Source organism: Lygodium microphyllum, chromosome 4 (assembly GCF_053477565.2).
Source record: "Lygodium microphyllum isolate KBCC chromosome 4, Lygodium_microphyllum_v1.1.10, whole genome shotgun sequence".
In the NCBI taxonomy this organism is placed as follows: Eukaryota; Viridiplantae; Streptophyta; class Polypodiopsida; order Schizaeales; family Lygodiaceae; genus Lygodium; species Lygodium microphyllum.
The window spans coordinates 95,282,382-95,302,204 of record NC_141138.1 but is presented as its reverse complement, the minus strand read 5'-3'; positions in this window follow the sequence as shown (position 1 = coordinate 95,302,204).

Here is a 19,823-nt window from a genome sequence, read left to right as displayed (position 1 = left end):
CGCACCGTGGATTATCTCGAGAGGGCACTGCTCGATTCAGAGGCCAAAGGTCGAGTGGTGAAAAGGTCAACCATGGAAATGGCATCTCACTCCTAGACTGCTTGTGGGTCAGGTGGAGCTTTGGATACCCCTTGCCTGTCCAGAATGGAGTTGGAGGTCCCCGTGAGCCCAATGTTTGGGGCATTGGAAGATCCCATTCTAGATAAAGGATGGAAAATTTGGTGCCATGTGATTTGGACCAGGTACTTCTGTTGGACAGAAGGGTTACATAATTCTCCTGTATGGGTAGGAGACAAAGATTAACTTGAAGATAAGCTAAGGAACTTGTTTGTCAAAAGCACTGCTTGTTTTGTTTTCGTGTATGTGCTGTAAATTATGCAAACAAATCCAGTTCCCTAAAAGGCCTAATTAAGAAAGTTGATTGTGAATATCATACACAAATGTGATAGGATCTAATTAGAAAACTAAAGCTATCAAGGAAAGTGGGTGGGTAGAACCCCGATGGGTCCGTTCTACAACAGGGTGGTCTTAGAAAACTGGGAGGCTTCTCACAAGGTTTTACCGATGTTGACTTTAGATATTTTAAGTTAGAACCTGATTCATGCTGTTTTAGGGGACTGGAATGGGACTATGCTCTACGGGTAAAGAGGTTGAGGGGTGCATCCCTCTCGTTTCCCATTCTCTTTGAACCAAGTGCAATATGGATCTGCTTTGGATTGGGTATCTTTGCGTAAAGTGGGATGTCCAAAACCCAACTCTAGTATGTTGTCAGGAGACTTTGTCTACTAGGAACCCAAATTTCAAGTCGATCCTAGTGGGTTTCAGCTGTGAACGTTTCGTTGCGAGGCGGAATCGGGAAACCCTAAGTGAGAAACCCCAAAACATCCCATGGGAGTGCTAGGTGGTGAAGCCTAGAATTGTTTCTCGATGGACTACTAAAACGTGCTTGGATAGCCGATAGGCAGGCACATTACACAATGCTAACCAATAGCCACGTTGATAAGCTTTGATACACTTTTCCAATGAATGAATTTTTTGTTGACAATCCTCTAGCTTGTGCAACAACTCTTTATTGTGTTTTATCAAAAGATGATTCTCTAGTCTAAGGATATCCTTTTTTGCAACAAGGTTAAGTGTATAACCTAAAAATCCATTGTAGCCATCACCAATAAACCTCATTAATGATGAGCTATTATAGAAAGGAGGAGTGCTATTTCTGCTAGGATCTTTGGGATATAGCTTTCCATCTAACCAAAGATCAATATTCTTCTTTCCTTCAAACCTCAGTATATGTTTCATAGACTTTGTAACTGTGATAGATTTTGTTCTCTTTCTTATTGGTTCATACTCATTATCCAACTCAATATGAAGATGATAGAGGTCTTTTATGAGAGCTACAGAGATCATTGGATGATTGATCCATAGCTGAGTTACAGAGATCATTGGGTGATTGATCCATAGCTAAGGATATGATTAGAAGCAAGAACAAAACCAAAGAAGAGACTACTAAGGAGGAGGAAAAAAGAAGAGAGAAACGATGGAGGGAGTCAATTGAGTATCCACCAAAATTCAAATTGAATATTAGTTTTCACTTTAATGAGGAGAGGTAAGATCTTCATTATGACAACCTTTGCCAACTTTATGGCGACCTAGATTTCTAGGTTTGATGTGACCACGAGAATATCACGACAATGAATTATTAACGAATTTTGATATTTTAACTTACCAAAATATAAACCTTTTAAAAATTTTAGAAAATGATTTTATTTCTTAAATTGTTTTCTCTGTCTAGGATCTCTTATAGGGCATTTTCGAGACCTCAAAACTCCTCTAATGTATTTCATGACATGTTTGGGTGTTGGATTCATGCTTATCGACTGTCATATGCCTGTGTTATGCCCGCATGATGTTGGTTATGGTCTTGGCAGTATATGATTGGCTTGGGATCCGCTTCTGGCATAGTTAGCTCTCATTTACTGAAATCTGTCATTTATTACAACAAGCTGAAATTTACAGATTTTGAGCACTTCTCTGAGGGTAATGCTTACTATTTGATGTTATCTTGGACATATTTGGTGGACATGTGCTTCTCTTGGTAAAATCCACTCTTTCAGCTAGTTTTAGCAGTGGTTTTAGTACACTTTTTGCTAATTACAACAACTTGCAATTTTGCCCTTTTTCATTGATTTGGGACAGTATGGCTGGTCATCTGAAAGACACAGCTCTCTTTAACATTGCCAAGTTGGATGGTACCAACTATGGGTATTAGAAGTTCCAAATATGACAGGTTTTAGTGCAGAAGTTGCAGATTAAAGCCTTGTGTTTCAAAGGTGTCAAACTTGAGGATATGGATGATGATGTTTGGATGGAAGTTGATGAGCTATGCAAGTCTAACATTATTTTGTCACTCTCAGAAGAGGTCCATCATAATGTTGTTGAAGATGAGAATCAGAGTGCATGGGATTTATGGGAGAAGATTCAGGAGCTTTATGCGCAGCAGAGTCCTGCGTCACAGATGTATTGACTGAAGTAGTTAATGGACCTTCGCATGAAGGAAGGGACCTCCCTTTCATCTCATTTCAGTTAGTTTCATGCTATCATGAAGAGTATGTTGTCACAGGGTATTGAGTTCAAAGACAACTTGCACTTGTTGTTTCTGCTTGGCACTTTGCACGAATCATGGGATGTCTTTCGTACTGCCATATGCACGAACAAGCTTGATGGGTTGAAAATCAAAGATGTTGAGAGTGCTTTATTGACTGAGGAAATCAACATGAGAAACAATTATGCTTCTCGCTCTTCACATGCATTGACCGTTAGAGGTGGCATACATGGCAGGCATGATAATGATCATAAGGGCAGAGACCCTCAGAAGTCCAGGTCCAAGTCACGTGATGGCAGTAAGTCCCATGGACGGAACTTTGATCTTACCTATCATTATTGTGGGAAAGTAGGACATATTAGGTTGCAGTGCCATAAAATGCATGATGATAAGTGCAAGAAAAATGGAAAAGATAAAGTGGAGGAAAAGTCTTATGAGCGCAGTATTGTACCTGCAAAGTCCAGTGTGAAGATAAAAGAGGTTAATGTCATGGAGGCCACTGATTTAGATTACGATTACATACTTGTAGCTTCTTCATGCGATGCCTCATAGACTTCTGAGATACACTCTATGTATGTGCAGTGCTGGCTCTTAGATTCGGGTGCGTCATTTCATGTGACACCTTATAGAGATTGGTTTCATACCTATCGTACTATGTCTGGTTCTATGCACCTTGGTGATGATAGGTCTCTTGACATTGTGGGCATTGGAGATGTTGGGCTGCAGTTTCCTTCTTGCAACTCTTTTGTTTTGCATGATGTACGCCATGTACCTACATTGACTCATAGCCTTATGTCAGCTGGATAGCTTGATGATGCAGGGTATTTTGTGTCTTTTGGAGACTCTGGATGGAAGATTACTCGTAGTAGCAGTCTTGTACTTGCAAGAGGTGCCAAGTCTGGCAGCCTTTATCCCTTACTTGTATCAGGAGCTACATTGGATCATGTTTTGTCTGTGGGTTCTATTCCCCATGTATCCCTTTGGCATGCTCGTTTGGGGCATATGTCTCTTAAAGGAATGAAAATGCTCCGTGCTTTGAAAGTATCTTCCGCCTTTTGGCTCTTCGCATTTTGATTCTTGTCATCACTGTTTGTATGGCAGGCAAACTAGAAATACGCATAAAAAGCCCAGTAAGAAATGCATTGGTAAACCCTTGGCTCTTGTGCACTCAGATGTATGTGGGCCCATGCCCTGTCAGTCACTTGGTGGGGCAAAGTACTTTGTTACTTTCATAGATGATTACTCACATAAGGTTTGGGCTTATCCCATAAAGAGAAAATTCGATGTCTTAGACACATTTCAGCGTTGGCTTGCATTGGCAGAAAACCAGTCTGGGAAAAGGCTAAAATTCCTAAGATCAGATAATGGGGGTGAGTATATATCACGTGATTTTGAGCAGTTTTTTGATGAGCGGGGTATTAAGCGTCAGTTGACCGCCCCTTACACCCCACCCCAGAATGGTATGGCTGAATGCATGAATAGGACCATTCAAGAAAGGATCTGTAGCACGCTTATCCAGGCTCAATTAGTGCAGCACTTTTGGGTTGAGGCAGTTACTACTGCAGTGTATCTCATTAACAGGTTGCCTAGCAGTGGCATTGACAGTTCGGCAGTAGAGCTTGGGTTGAGGCATTCTACTAGAGATAGATGACCTCATGACCATTTTGCATCCTCTATGATTTATGTACGGGTTACAGATGCAAGAGAGCCTCTTACTTATGATGAGGCCATGTGCAGGGGTGATTGTTACTCTTGGGAGAGAGGGCTATGCAGACTGAGCTTGACTCATTGCATAATAATAAGACTTGGGATTTGGTTTCCTTGCCTTAGGATAAGAAGGCTTTGCCATGCAAGTGGGTGTAGAAGCTGAAAAGTACCCTTGGACACCCCAAGCTGGCATAAAAGGCTTGATTGGTTGCTAAGGGTTTTAAGCAGGAGCATGGTGTTGATTTTGATGAAGTCTTTTCTTCTGTGGGGGTCAAGATGACCACCCTACACTTAGTCTTGGCCTTGGTTGCACAGCTTGACCTAGACTTGTACCAGATGGATGTCAAGACGGCTTTTCTACATGGGGACTTGCATGATGAGATTTACATGGAGCAGCCTAAGGGCTTTGTAGACCCTGGTAGGGAACTCCTTATGTGCAAGCTAAAGAAGAGTCTATATGACTTGAAGCAAGCACCTAGGGAATGGTACCATAAGTTTGATGCATTCATGCAGTCACAAGGCTATAGCCATAGTGCTATGGATCCATGCTTGTACACGAAAAAAGCCCATGACGGTTCTTTATTGATTTTGGTACTCTATGTGGATGATATGCTTTTAGCACGGACAACTCATGAGGAGCTAGATGCTCTTAAGGCTCAACTCAAGAAGAGATTTGAGATGAAAGATCTGGGACATGCCTCTCATATACTTGGTATGTGCATTACGTGCGATAGATCTCAGGGACTACTCTATCTATCGTAGAGGGAGTACATTCATAAAGTCCTTGAGCCCTTTCGCATGCAGGATGTTAAGCCTATTGGCTGTCCATTACCTTCTCATGTGAAGGTTTCACAGGCCGATTGTCCGCAGATAGATGAGCAAAGGGCCGAGATGGCCAAGACTCCCTATGTATCAGCCGTGGGTAGTCTTATGTATGCCATGATAGCCACTCGTCCAGATATTGCTTTTGTAGTTGGGGTTGTGGCACGTTATATGGCTACACCTGGCAAGAAAAATTGGGATGTCGTGAAGGGTATCATGAGGTACCTGAAGGGCACAACAGATTTGTGTCTTTGTTATGGTAGCCAGGATACAGGAGTCGTGGGGTACACTGACTCTGATTATGCAGGACACGCACATAGTAAGAAGTCCACTTCTGGCTATGTCTTCACTTATGCTAGAGGGGCTATCTCTTGGATGTCCAGGGTGCAGAAGTGTATGGCTCTTTCCACTATAGAGGTCAAGTATATTGCAGCCACAGAGGCTTGCAAGGAGGCTATCTGGTTAGGCCGTTTGATTGCAGAACTTGATATGACATATGCTATGCCTACACTGCATTCGAATTCTATGAGTGCCATTCAATTGGCCAAGAATCCATTCTTCCATGCGAAGACGAAACATATTGAGGTGAGGTATCACTTCATTCGTGAGGTCGTTGAGGATAGGTCTGTTGACCTTGTCAAGATTCCAACTGAGCAGAATCCTACAAACTTGCTCACGAAAAGCCTCACTACTGAGCGCTTTGCCTTCCTCAAGAGATTGATGGGCATTGGATGAGATGACATCTTTTTCCTTATCTTGTTGTACATGTGTACATGTTGTATTGTCTTTTCTTTTTTCTCTCTCACTGGGGAAAATTTGCCTTTAAGTGGGAGGTTGTTGGGGGTAAAGGCGCCATCGCCTAGCCGCCTGTGTATTACTACACTAATAGTACCCGCCACTGCACACTGCAAGTGGTGGGCGCCCGTCACAGTCACTTATTCTTTATTCTTTTAGTGACAGTTTGAATAAAGGAAGGCCCGGCCACACATTGTGATTGATGGAGTTCCCATTTCTTGTCTCTCTCTTTCTTGCTCCCGCTCTCCTGCCATAGCTCTCGTGTGCAGGCTTCGATCATTCTCACCTTTCATCTCTCTCTCCTCTTTTTCTCTCACCATAGCAAGTGTTCATATAGGCTGGGGGGAGAGGGAAAAATGATGTTGAAACATGATATAACAAGAGCAATGGAGCAAAGGAGCATGAAGGTGCCTGGGAGCAGTTGTTGGAGTGGTGGCGAGCTACCTAAGCGATCACAAAATGATAAAAAATAAAGCACTTTTATACAATATCTTATGGTAAGTCTTATTTTATTTAAAAATGAAAAAAATGAATGGTGTATGTGCATATAAAGCATTCTTACTCAGGAAAAATAGAAATATATTTTCCAAATGATTGATCAATGTGTTGTCTATAAAAATAATTGATCTTTTAAAGGCATTTATATACGTAAAGATGAGTAAAATTACAAAAAATGGGATTTTGAGGAGAATTAAATGATTAGTGATGCTAGGAGGCATAATCCACCTTGGTCTCACAAAATCCACCGTGGAATATGCCTGATTTATAATGACCAAATTGAGTTCTAAATGCAGTTTTGAAAATGTCAGGTGTATCCAATCGTACTTGATGATATCTAGATTTGAGATATATCTTACTAAAACTAGTGGATCCCTGTAGTTTATCCATGAGGTCGTCTACCCTAGGGATCAAATATCTATTCTTAACAACGATTTTGTTTAGGGCACGATAGTCAATGCACATCCTATAGGTATTATTTTTCTTCTTGACTTATAGGACAGGTGCACCAAAAGGAGAACTACTAGGCATAATGAGTCCTCGAGTTAACAGTTCTTCAACTTGGGCTTGGATTTCTTTCTCTTCAATTTGATTACGTCTATAAGGTGCTTTACATGGTGGTTGAGAACCTAGGATTAAGTCTATTTTATGATCTTCAGGACATATAGGTGGTAAACTAGGGGATACATCAATAGCAAAACAATCTTTAAATTGTGAAAGAAACTATGCGTGCCTAGGATGCATCCGATTTTCCTTAGCTTCAATTTCATTCACCCATACTAAGTATGATTTGCTATCTTTTCTCAATGCATGTTTAGTTTGTGTGTGACTAAGTAATAGAAAATTATCAAAGGTGCGCGTTCCATGTAATGTGATTTGTTTTCCATTAGAATGAATTTTCATTGAATGTGTGGAATAATCTATGTCAGGATTATATTTGTGACACCAGGGCATTCCTAAAATAATGTCACTAGCTTGCAAAGGCACGACCAAGAAATTTCTGTGCTCAACATAATCGCCAATTTTAATTTCTAAATCATGAACTTCTTGTGTACCATTGTATCTAGTGCCTAAGAATGCATCTTTTATGCGATAATGAGTTGGAATAGTATATAAGTTCAATTCTTTTACCAATTTTGCAGAAATAAAATCATGTGTGCTTCCATCATCATGTAAAACAATCTTTTCGTGACCACACGCAAGACATTTCATTGTTAATAATGAATGAGGATTTGGCATACTTGGTAAAGTATCTGAAGCAAGGCCGATATCATCATCACCTTCAGTGAAATCTAGCATATCTTCATGGTCTTCGTCTTTAGTCGCTCCCAAGTAATTGATTTGAAAGTTGGCTTCTTGGATTGATAGTTCACTGCTAAGTGTCCAAGTCGTTGACACTTGTAACAAACTATAGACTTTTCTTTGGAAACATTATTGGTAATGGCTGGGAGTTTGGGTATGTTAGGATTTGGCTGGAGAGAAGGCTTAGGGTTTAAATTTTGTTTGATGGTAAAGGAGAAGGTCGAGTCCAGGATTTCCAGTCGAGGATTTACGGAAAGAAGAAGGAACAAAGCAATTTTGATTGAATCCTCGAAAGTTAATTGAATTTCTTCGTACCGAAGTTATCGTTAGTTGAAAATTATTGCGGTCACTTTTCTCGTCCACGAATATTGTCTTTAGCATCATGGGCCAAGGAAATCACATCCTCCAAAGTCTTTGGCTTGAACATGCTCACTTCTGCATAGAAGTGACCAAGCAAACCATACATATACTTGCGCTTGTGGATCGCCTCTCTCAAGAATATCTTCAAGCATTTGAAGTTGCAGTAAGGCAGTCTAGAAACACTCAGTGTATTGCAAAATGGATTCACGATCTCTTTGTTGTAGAAGATCCCACTGTTTGATTGCTTTTTCATGGAATTGAGGTGGAAGAAAATTCCGTAAAAAATTATTTTGAAAGGCCTCCTAGGTAGTAGGACAATCAATACTCTTGCGGACAACAGTACACCATAACGATGCTTTGTCCACTAGATGGTTAGTGACTTATTTGAGTTTATCTTTTTCAGCATATCTCTCTTCATGGAAATAATAATCAAACTGATTGATAAAAGCAAGAACAGTTTTTTCGTTACGTTGCCCATTAAAAGTACAGAATCTGATATTTCTTTTACTTATCTTGGCTTGTTTCCTAAGAGATTGTGCTTTGAGTGTCGCATCGATCGTACGTCGTATAACATCTTCGCGTTGCGCTCCATTTTGACCAGCAGTGGATCGTTGAAGAGTAGCCAGTTGAGCTTGCAAAGTTTGACATGCTCTTCGGTCCTCTTGAAGTTGCATCATAATTAAGTCCAATTTTTGCTCCATAGTTGGTTCCGCTAAATCACATTCGGCCATAAAATCTTCCATGGTTTGATCAAAGATCCTACAAAATCTCAAACAACCTCACACACTCGAAATCTTGTTAGAGGGATGAGCGTAGCTCAAGTTTGGGTTTATAAGGATTGCTTTTTTAAAAAAAAAATGTCTTTTTATGATCTTACTTCTTTTGCGGGTACGTTAATTGATGTCAGTCTTCTTTCGAGCGAGAAATAGACTGCGTTATCGTGCCACTACGCGGACACGGTGTGAAAAACTTTGGAATGCATCATCATCGAACTTCTTATTGATCAAGAGAGTCAATGTGATTTGAGTCAATAGTATTAGTGTGAGTTGCATGGATTATCCAAAAATACTAGATTTTGGAATAATTTAGCCTATTTTTAATATTATTTATTGTAAAAATCTGAAAAAGTTAAAAAAGCTTCTAGATTAGGATGACATGCAAAATGCAAGTTGCTTTTTTAGCCATTGATGAGATTTTTCATAAAAAAGACAGATTGGCGAAATTGTGCGTGTCGCAATCGTTGTAAACAGGTTGAAAACTGTAGTTTGAACTAAAAGAAGAAGAATGAGTGATCTGGGAGATCCCTGAATAGGTGTCTTGCGGTTTTACCCCCCTTTTGGAGCCAATAGAGCCATTAGATTTGGGTTTTGAGTAGTAGAGAAGGAGCTATAATTTTGATGCACGTTTTGTTCTACGAAGAAGCTCTAGGAGATTTAATGCCTGGAGATTGCTTCTGAGTAGTGCAAAGATTCTAGGTTCTTTCAATGCATATTGATTCAGTTCATTGTGCTTTGTCTTTGTCGTGTTTACCTCTTGTCTATTCTCTTTCTTCTCTCTCTTCTCTTCCATATCCTATCTCTACTTCCTACTACCTCTAATCCCCAGTGGATTCGACCTTTCAATAAAAACCCCTCCGGCAATGTATGTCAGTTTGTTTGTTGAAAATTGACTTTGCCAGGGTGTAGGCTCAAACAACGGAGGCTCGTTGAAGGTTCGAAAATGAATTCGGGATTAACTCGGTGTGAACAACTACTAAGAAGGAGATCTAAGAGTAAAGTCTTTAAGCATTAGTATAAGATTAAAGCCTTAAGCTTAAGATTTTTTTAAGAAAAAGCTTTTTAATGAATCGAATTGATGCGACGGGGACGGTGGTGGCTTTTTGATGATGTCGATGTTGTGCAATTCATCCTATCGCCACGATTTGTTGAATTTAGAAGAGCTTAAGCTCTTTTAGGCTTATTAAGCTTATTGATTATGAAATTCATAATTTTCCTTCTCTTCTTAATTGAAAAAAAACCTCTTGTAAATGAGCTTCTCGAGTGGTACTCCATCGTACGAGAGTGGTCCTTGGCTATCTGACATCATAGCAGGGGGTTCTTCACAGCTAGGAACACACTGGTATTGATGGTTGGTCGCGAGACTGCCTATAGAGTCTGTTTGTTCCAAGAGCTTAGCCTTCGCGTGAGATGGTAAGTGATTGGAAGCCCTTGATCTCAACTTTGCTACTGGTGCACAAATCAGATGTTGGATATGAATGTAGTGAGCGCCGAAAGGTCCCCAAGAACAAAGAACTCTACATAAACTCATAAAGTAAGAAGAAGATTTTGCACGACATGAAGCGAAAAGACAAATTGGGTACAATCTCCCCCCATGCCTTGTGTGAGCATTCCACAAGGTATGTATTTAGAAATTTATTAATCTCCAAGCTCAAAAATAGCCTAATTTACAATTAGGATGCTTCTGCTTTTGTGTTTGATTTTCCCAAATAAAGAATAAAGCGGTTGGGCATCCCAAAAGTCAGGATGTGCCCAAATACAATGTCTAATAATGAAATATTTAAATCGAGCGCCTATGCGTATAAAAAATAATAAATGTTTATCAAGCATTTCAATAAATAAGCGCACCTAAATAAATATTAGCTCCATGCCTTTAATGATAAGGTGCACACCCATCTAGGCGTCCCCGTCAACTTCTCACACAAGGAATCCACCTTGTGTATGAACCTTGACAAATAAATATAGTTTTACGGAATCCACCACAAAACCTCACAGAATCCATCGTGATCTCACCGAATCCACTGTAGAATATGTCTCATGGCATCATTTAGATAGATCTTGATGTTGTGAAATAAAAAATATATGTTTGTGGAAAGTTTATATGGTTTTCACAGTAGGGAGATTGCTTTAGTGTGGCCTCATATTGCGTGTTAAGATGCATTCATATGCCATTTTCCTCATTTCACTACATATATAAGAATATGACAACGATTGCAAAAATTTTGGATAGGGGGTGGTAAGAAGAGAAAAATGAGATTAATTTTTTGATTAGTTGATCTTTTTCACTTGCATATAGGTTGGTGTTTTAGCGTAAGAAAGATATTAGCAGATGTCTTTTCAATGTTATCTTCTACATTGCTACAATACGTATGATAAAACCCATGAAAAGATATGATTGTGCACATGGAACATGATGTCGTTTTTCTTTTATTTATGCACTTTAGAGCATTCCACCTTGCATGGGAAAAGAATTAAGCATGGTATTATAATAAACCTCATAGATGTGTAGCAATTACTTAAAAAACCCTTTGATCCACATGAGTGGAAGAGGATCCCTAGCCATAGGTTAGCATATTTATTATTGTAAAAAATATTATATGAGGTTATGAAAAGTCTCTTAGAAAAATAAATGTGAAGAGAAGAGTATGTTACGATATTTTATATATTTTAGGCGATGTATCCTAGAGTCTACAATCCCTGGGGTATAGGAGAGCCATAGGGGTCATAGCGGTGGGATGGGGGGTGCCTTTTATGTATGTGATTCAAGATGAGATAGTCACCTACATGTGAAAAACTCCTTTTTTTGTAGTAGAGAAGAGTAATTAGTTGGATTACAATAAAAAATTTCATCTACAAATGCAACATTTAAAGAATCATTTATAGTACCTAGACGCTCTTGAATGTTGTTGCAGCGCGTAGGGTTGAAGGTCACCATAGGGGTTTGGCAAGAGAAGAATGTATGGGGGTTCAAGAGCTTAGACTCCGGAGATGGTAGAGATAAGAGAAGGGTTGAAGGTTTTAAGCCAAGTTCTTGAAGATAAGAGACGATAGGGTGAAGGTAGGTTCAGGGAGAGGAGTAGATGGAAGAGAAGGGGTTCGAAGAAATTGAAGACATAGAAGAATACTCCAAAAAAGAAATAGAAAATGAAGAATAATACCAACAGAGATGAAGCCTGTCAGTTTCTTTCAGCATTATGAGAAGATATAACTCTAATAGATAAAAATGTGTATAAAATAATACCTTACCCTATGCTGCTTAGATCGCCAATTTGATCCTTCCATTGGCTCCAAAAGTGGGGTAAAATATTAGCATGCCTAGCCAGAATTCTACCAGATCACTCCTTCTTCATCTCCCCCTTCGAAGTGCTGTTCACTATCTAAAAACAACGATCGCGCATCATGCGATTTCATCAATCTCACTTTTTACATAAAATCCTCTCAAATTGGCTGAAAGCTACATACTTTCTTTTACATGTCATCCTAATCTAGAAGTTGTCTATAGTTTTATGGATTTTTACAAGATATAGTATCTAAAATATCAAAAATTGGCTAAAAACTTGTCCAAAAAAATCTAATATTTTGAACCATGGACACTAACACTAATGCCTAAAGTGGCATTGACTCTCTAAATCTAAAAGGAAGCCACACTCTAGATTTTTTTACACGATGTGAGCGTAGCGGCACGACATCCACCCCCTCCTAACCTGCACATCCTCTGGCATGTACCAAAGTCTTATGGATTTGCAGTGTTAGAAGAAGTATGCTCTTGAAATATATTTAAGTCTTCTAACTCATATGTTGAACTTTCTCTTCGTTTGAAGAGCTTGATTCTTTTTCTAGCTATGGGTATCTTTATGCTGGTCCCATCCAATTCAACCAATGAATATGTGGCATTGTCATGAATGACCTTTACCACATATGGGCCAAACCAACACTTTACCATCTTCTTAGAAGCATTGTATTGATTGTCTAGGCTGCTGTCATAGACAAACACCTAGTCATTTTTTTGAATTGCTCTTGGCTGAAGTCGATGTCGCTTACCAAATCTTGTTTTGTTCTTTAGTTTTCTGCTTTTAGCTTCTCAATAGTTGCTCGAACATCTTCAGGCATTCTTTCTAGCTGCAATATATGCAAAGTCAGCAACTCTTCTCAACTGATGCCTTTTTCCCAAGATAGAAGACTCAATGTGAGAATAGATTCTCCAATTGGCATAATTGGTTGTTGTCCATGCATAAGTTCAGCTAGCATATATCTAGTCACTGAACTGTGAGTAGTCCGGTCAGCCCATAATGCAAAATATAGCATTTTAGGCCATTCTTTGATCTTTCCTCTATAAGACTTTGCTAGAGCTTTGAGAATAGGTTGATGACCTCTCTCACTCTTTCCATTGCCTTCAGGATTGTAGGTTGATGTCAAAGCCAACTTGATATCCAATTGAGCAAAGAAGTTGCATGCCTTATCAGCATCCAATTCTCCTCTATCTGCAATTACTTTACCCACACAACCATATCTGCAAAACACATCTTTGAGAAAAAAATGACAAACAGCTTGAGTGGTCTTGGTTGTTAAGACTTTACCTTCAACTTGATTGGTTAGATCCTCTCTTGCAAGCACTAAATACTGCATATTCCATATTCCTGTAGGCATGGTTACAAGATCAATAACCCATCTATAATGTATAGACAAGGGATAAGTCAGTTGTAACCCATCTCGATGCTTGACCATAGAATACATCTGACACACATAACAGGTTTCAACAAAATGTGTTATGTCCCGATACATGTTTTGCCACCAATATTTTTCTTTGACTTTACTAAAGGTTCCCCATATGCCTCTATGGCCACCCCACAGGCTTTCATGAAATTCCTTCATTACCTATTGTTGCAATCTTTTGTTACCTAAAACTCGAATAGGTGCTTCTTTCTTCTTCCTTGCGTGCTTCCATAGATGCTCTTCTTTAAGAGAAAAGCCATAAGCTTTCCTCTTGATATGCTTGAACTCCTCATCAGTTCAAACTCCTTCTTCTTCATTGTGCTCAAATATTGGCCGATCTTTAGCCAATCTTCTTCATAATCTTCTTCAAGGAAATGAAGTAGAACTTGAGTAATGCAATGAGCATGCTGGCTTCTAGGGTAGCTGACCACCCTATTGTTTTTAGCTTTGGACCACTATATGCATTAACTAAAAATGTATTTTCAGCAGCCATGGAATGAAATTAAGCAAGTATAAATTCTTCAGCTCCATCTTCTTCCATAAGCTCTTCTTCATTGTCATATCTTGCATGTGATAACATGTCAGCAACTGGATTCGCCTTTCCTATAATATGCTTTAATTTGGGGTTGAGAGATTTAATATATGGAATCCATCTTAGCATAGCAATGTCGGGTGTAAAGCAGTTGGCAATCATCCCCAAGAGTGGAAGACAATCAGTTTCTACCACTATGGAAGCACCTATAAAGTATTCATGATCACACTTTAATGGTGTTACAACTCTTCACAATCCCCTTTTTACTTGTGCATACCTTCTTTGACGTTTATTGAGAAATTTTGCTCCAAAACAAATTGCATACCTATTATCTTCAAGATCCTCTTGGCCAACAGCCCATTCTATCTCAATGGGACTTGTATCCATAGTAAGGAGGATGGGTTGACCATTTGAATAATCAGTCCTTTTGAGAGAGGGGGCTTGAGATGAATAACTTTTTTAGTTTGCGTACAGTGAGAGTATGCTCTTCTCCCCAAGAGAATCTTTGACCTTTTCTTAATAATTGATAAAGATTTTCGACTACATGAGCAAAATGTGGTATCCATATGAGATAGAATACACATGTGCTAAGAAATCTTCTCACCTCTAAAATATTTGTGCATTTTTCTTGCATTCTGTTGATGGCATCTATCTTGATTGGTGAAGGTTTAGGTTTGTAGGGGCCACACAGATGTTCGACCACTAAGACTTCTTCTACTCCAAAAATTGACTTAGCTCCAGAAAGGGTAATATGTATCTCTTCTAGCCTTGTCAAAATCCTATCACAATCATGAATATGGTTAACTACAAATGTCCTGTAGCCATCTTTGTCAAGCTCCTCATTCTTTTCATTGACTTCACATCCCTTGATAGGTACATTATCAAGAAATGGAAGAGTAAGTTGTGGAATAAAGGCCCTTAAGACTTTATGCATGGCATTCATCATATGGGCTACGTAGTTTGTTGCACCTTGTGGTAGAGTGCACATGTGGACCAATCCAAGAGGTGTCTTCATTGTGGTAATGTCTCGACTTTCTAATGAAAGCTGAAAATTGGTCATTTTCTGAATATAGGTCGCCCATAGAATAAATTACTCTACCTACAAAAGCTTCAGCAAATTCGTCAACAATTGGACCCAAACCAACATTTCGAATTGTGACACAATTAACAGGTTGTAGATCTTGAATGAATCATAAAGATCCATTTTTCTTGGGCACGGTAAACCATCGGTTTGAGTAAGTTGTTGAAGAAGGTTCTAAAATCTTCATTCTAATCTTCTCATTTAGAAGTTCAAATAATTTGGGCAAATGCGTCCTTGGAACAGGAATAGGCTTGAGGTTCCAAGCCACACGTGTGACCGTAAAAATGACCATAGGAGCCACAATATTTGGATCCACACAACCTATTTCACTTGGCTGATATACAAATGCTTTTTCATGTTTCATGAGCATTTGCATAAAAGAGTGTTTTTCAGCCGATGAAAGGAAAAAATTTTCACATATTTTGAGCTCTTTTATACTTTCGGATGTAAACTTGTGACCAATGTTGGAAGGATCACGAAGACTTGGCTGATTTGCTGCCTTATCAGTCGGCCCTTCACTTTTAGGAGATAGTGGGACTGCCACAGCTTGACTTTCTTATCAACCGTCTTGTATTTTGTCTCCACATGTGCTTTAGCCTTGTTGAGTAAACCAATGTCTTCCTGCTCAACAAATTCTTGAATTGTTTGATAAAAATCCAATGTACATACTTCTATGGACCGATTTTCAGCATGATTTTCTATATGAGTAGTTGCATATATTTCAGCCAATGTGTCAGTAGTAATCAGTCCAAAAAAATACAAAAAATATCTTCATTTTTAGCCATCATGTCATAAGTTTTCAGCTCCCTTTTTACATGACATAAATATTTTCTTTTAGCTTTAGTCATGACTGGAAGAGACTTATAACAACCCATACTATTGGCTGTGGATACATACAGATTTGCTAGAGACATAGTTTCTGTAGCATAAGGAGGTTTAATTTTTTACATGACGCACTGCCATAGCCTCTTTTTATAGCAGCGTAGCCTGAAAACCCTTGAATTCTCGAGCATTAGGAGGCACATGATAATCATGTAATCGATCTCTATTTCGATTATTATTAACACACACAGTAAGAAATTGGACAGCTTGTTCATTATCCTTGTTTCGGATTCGAGCATATGAAGAACCATTACCAATAGCTTTTGTTTCCAAGCGAGCTTAAAAAATGTAAGGTTTCCCAAGAATGATAGGGTAACTATAAGAGTCTTTGAACAAAAAAGTGAAAATTGTCTTTTATGTCTCCAATAGTTACCTATACATTAGGACATGCAGCATATAACTCTCCAAAAGAGTTGTTTGCAGCTCTCATTTGCCAACGTGGATCAACATTTATGGGCCATCCACCACTTTCATAGAGACTCCTTGCCATGATGTTTATCTCTGAGCCATGGTCTAAGAGTGCAATACAGGGTGTTTCTTTTTCTCCAATTTTGACTACTATCTCCGTTGTTGGTCTTGCCCAATGTGTACGGGAGTAGTGTCTGCTTGGAATGAACTAAGCCTCGTCCTCCTCATGCATGTGTTGTAGATAGCCTTCTTTTTGAGAGGTGGGCTGGCCAATTGGTTTGGACCAGCTGACCATTACATTTTCAGCTTTCACTTCTTTAACTTTTGCATTCGTGTTTTCTTTATCTTTTGCTTCAAGATGAATTCCTTGTGAACTCAACTTCTCTTCATCCTGCACAAAAACTCGAAGAACTTGCAAAAAAGCATGCACTGTTTCTTCAACTTCATCACCAACATATTGTCTTTTCCTTTGGATTACATTAATAATTACATAATGGAATTCACGTTAATTTGAAGAATTTCGCCTAAGGTGAATTCAATTTTGCTTCCAGAATTCGTTCTTCTAGGATTCGTTTGAGATAGTTATAGATTCTATGTCAAATTGCAATTTGTAGCCTGGCTGCTTGCCTTTCTTCTTTCCTTTGGTCTTCTTTGTTTGTAGCGAATCTTCCATCTCTTGATCTGGGGTTATATTTTCAGCAAGATTTGGTTGTTGAGGTGTTCTTCTAGTTACCCGTTTTGGAGGGCCAGAAGAGGAAGGCCATGGTTCATCTTCTCTTCTTCTCTTTTCTTCAATCAAGACTTCTTTATGATTGACATCAGCCAAATGTGCAAAGGTGGAAAAAGAATCTACTGATTCTTTCTAACCAGTTATTTCTCCAATGCAATGATTGGCGTTAGCCAAATCTTCTTTGGTTGCTTTACCACGTTCCATTTGATCTAGGGCTTGCATGCATACTTTAGATTGCACATTAGCTTTACACGCTTTCAAACTTGATTTAGTTGGCTCAATTTGCAGCCCATAGGTAGCTGCATCACTTGCTCCATAGCCATTCTTTACAACTAAATCTTCTAATCTTTTCTTCATTCCACCATTGCCAAAATTTAGCTCCAGTGGAAGACCAGTTTCAGTTGCATGAGTTTTTTCGTCTTTCCAAAAGACGAGCTTATGTGCTTCAGCCTCATGGAAGGTAGAACACTCCCTCTTATCATGTTGTTGGCTGTCGCACCAAATACAGCGCCTCTTAAAGCCTTCTCTCATGGGTCTTTGAGTTGATGATTGTTCTCGTTCTTCAACTTTGACATCCAGCTTCTCCACCTTGGAACTAATTTATGTAAGATTTAGATGAAGGTCACGCATGCTTTTAATGAGTTCATCCATGACATCATTTTTAGAAGGAACAGAAGAAGAAAGACTTGGTTGATTAGTCAAAGGAATAGGGGATTTTGAAGGTGGAACAAGCTCCATCAATGGAGTTATTGAAGTTGAAGTAGTACCCAATCTTAGTTGCATCCACTCTCTTCGAGCAATCATGTTAACTGCATCAGTAACATCTGTCCATGCAGTCTTGACTCCTGATTCGGTGGTAGCATCTTCTAGGCAATCAACAAGCTTCTCTTGCAGAATGGGATCTACAGCCTTAAGGAATAATTCAATCTTCTGACCTTCCATACTTTGTTGATCTTCAGTATCAAGTTGTGCAAATTTACTTTGAAACTCATGGTATAAAGCTGTTGCTGCAGCTAAACCTTTGTTGGGTTTCTCAACCGAATCAGTGAAACTTTTCTTCGTCAATAGGCCAGAGTTTTCTAAGAAGAATTCTTCACGTAGGGCTTTTTTGAATGTAGCCCAATCCGCATCTTGCTAAAAAAGACCATGGATTCTTTCTTGAAGATTATGCTTGGCTAGTTTGGAAAAATAGCGCCTCCATGCATGTTACGGTACACCAAAGAAGAGCATTTTCTCAACATACAAGCGAATAAAAACAGAGACATTTTGACCATTAAATTGTTTTAATTCCCATCCAACTTCCTCTAGGGCCTTGATAGCTATGAAATCAATCTTCTCTTCATCTTGTCTTTGTTGTTGTTGTTGTAACATTTGGATTTGTTGTTGCTGAGTCTGCTGCAGTATATGCACCAATTTTTGTAGAGTATCTCCTGAAGAATCCACCATCTTGGAGTTCTCTTACATTGACCTTCACATTGCGTTCACCAATGTCGTAGCGTGTAGGGTGAACATCACTACAAGGGTTTGACAAGAGAAGAATGTATGGGGGTTCAATAGCTTAGACTCCAGAGATGGTAGAGATAAGAGAAGGGTTGAAGGTTTGAAGTCAAGTTCTTGAAGATAAGAGACAACAGGGTGAAGGTAGAATCAGGGAGAGGAGTAGATGAAAGAGAAGGGGTTCGAAGAAATTGAAGAGGTAGAAGAATACTAACAGAGATCAAGCCTTTCAGTTTCTTTCAACATTATGAGAATATATAACTTTAATAGAAAAAAACATATATAAAAGAATACCTTCCTCTATGCTGCTCGGATCACCAATCTGATCCTTCCATTCGCTCCGAAAGGGGGGTAAGATACCAGCACACCTGACCAGAATTCTACCAGATCACACCTTCTTCATCTTCCCCTTCGGAGTGCTATTCACTATCTAAAAACAATGATCGCGCATCATGCGATTTCATCAATCTCACTTTTTACATAAAATCCTCTCAAATTGGCTGAAAGCTACATACTTTCTTTTACATGTCATCCTAATCTAGAAGTTGTCTATAGTTTTATGGATTTTTACAAGAGATAATATCTATAATATAAAAAATTGACTAAAAACTTGTCCAAAAAATGTAATATTTTGAACCATGGACACTAACACTAATGCCTAAAGTGGCATTGGCTCTCTAAATCTAAAAGGAAGCCACACTCTAGATTTTTTTACATGGTGTGCGTGTAGCGGCACGACACCGCGAGGCTGTGTGGGGTCATTTGGTTTATTTAGGAGTCTGATTAGAGCTATTAGAGGCAGTGTTCGGACCATTTTAGGTCTCGATAGGTGGTGTATTTGCCGAGAGTTTTCTAATAAGTGATAGTTTCTAAACCTTGGATATAAGGGACTTGGTTTTTTGTTAGTTTCTACTTGGGAGCCATCTTGAAGTGGTGGATTTTAAATTGGGGCTATTTAAAGCCTTTGTCATTAGCATGACAGTTAGTTTGAAGAATTCCCAGTAACCCAAAAGATAATATACCAATCTTGAATGGTTTACTAGGATCTTTGGCTAGTCATGTGGCTAACTATTTTATCCTCTGCCTCGTAAGTGATACCATGCTTGAGTTTGGGCCAC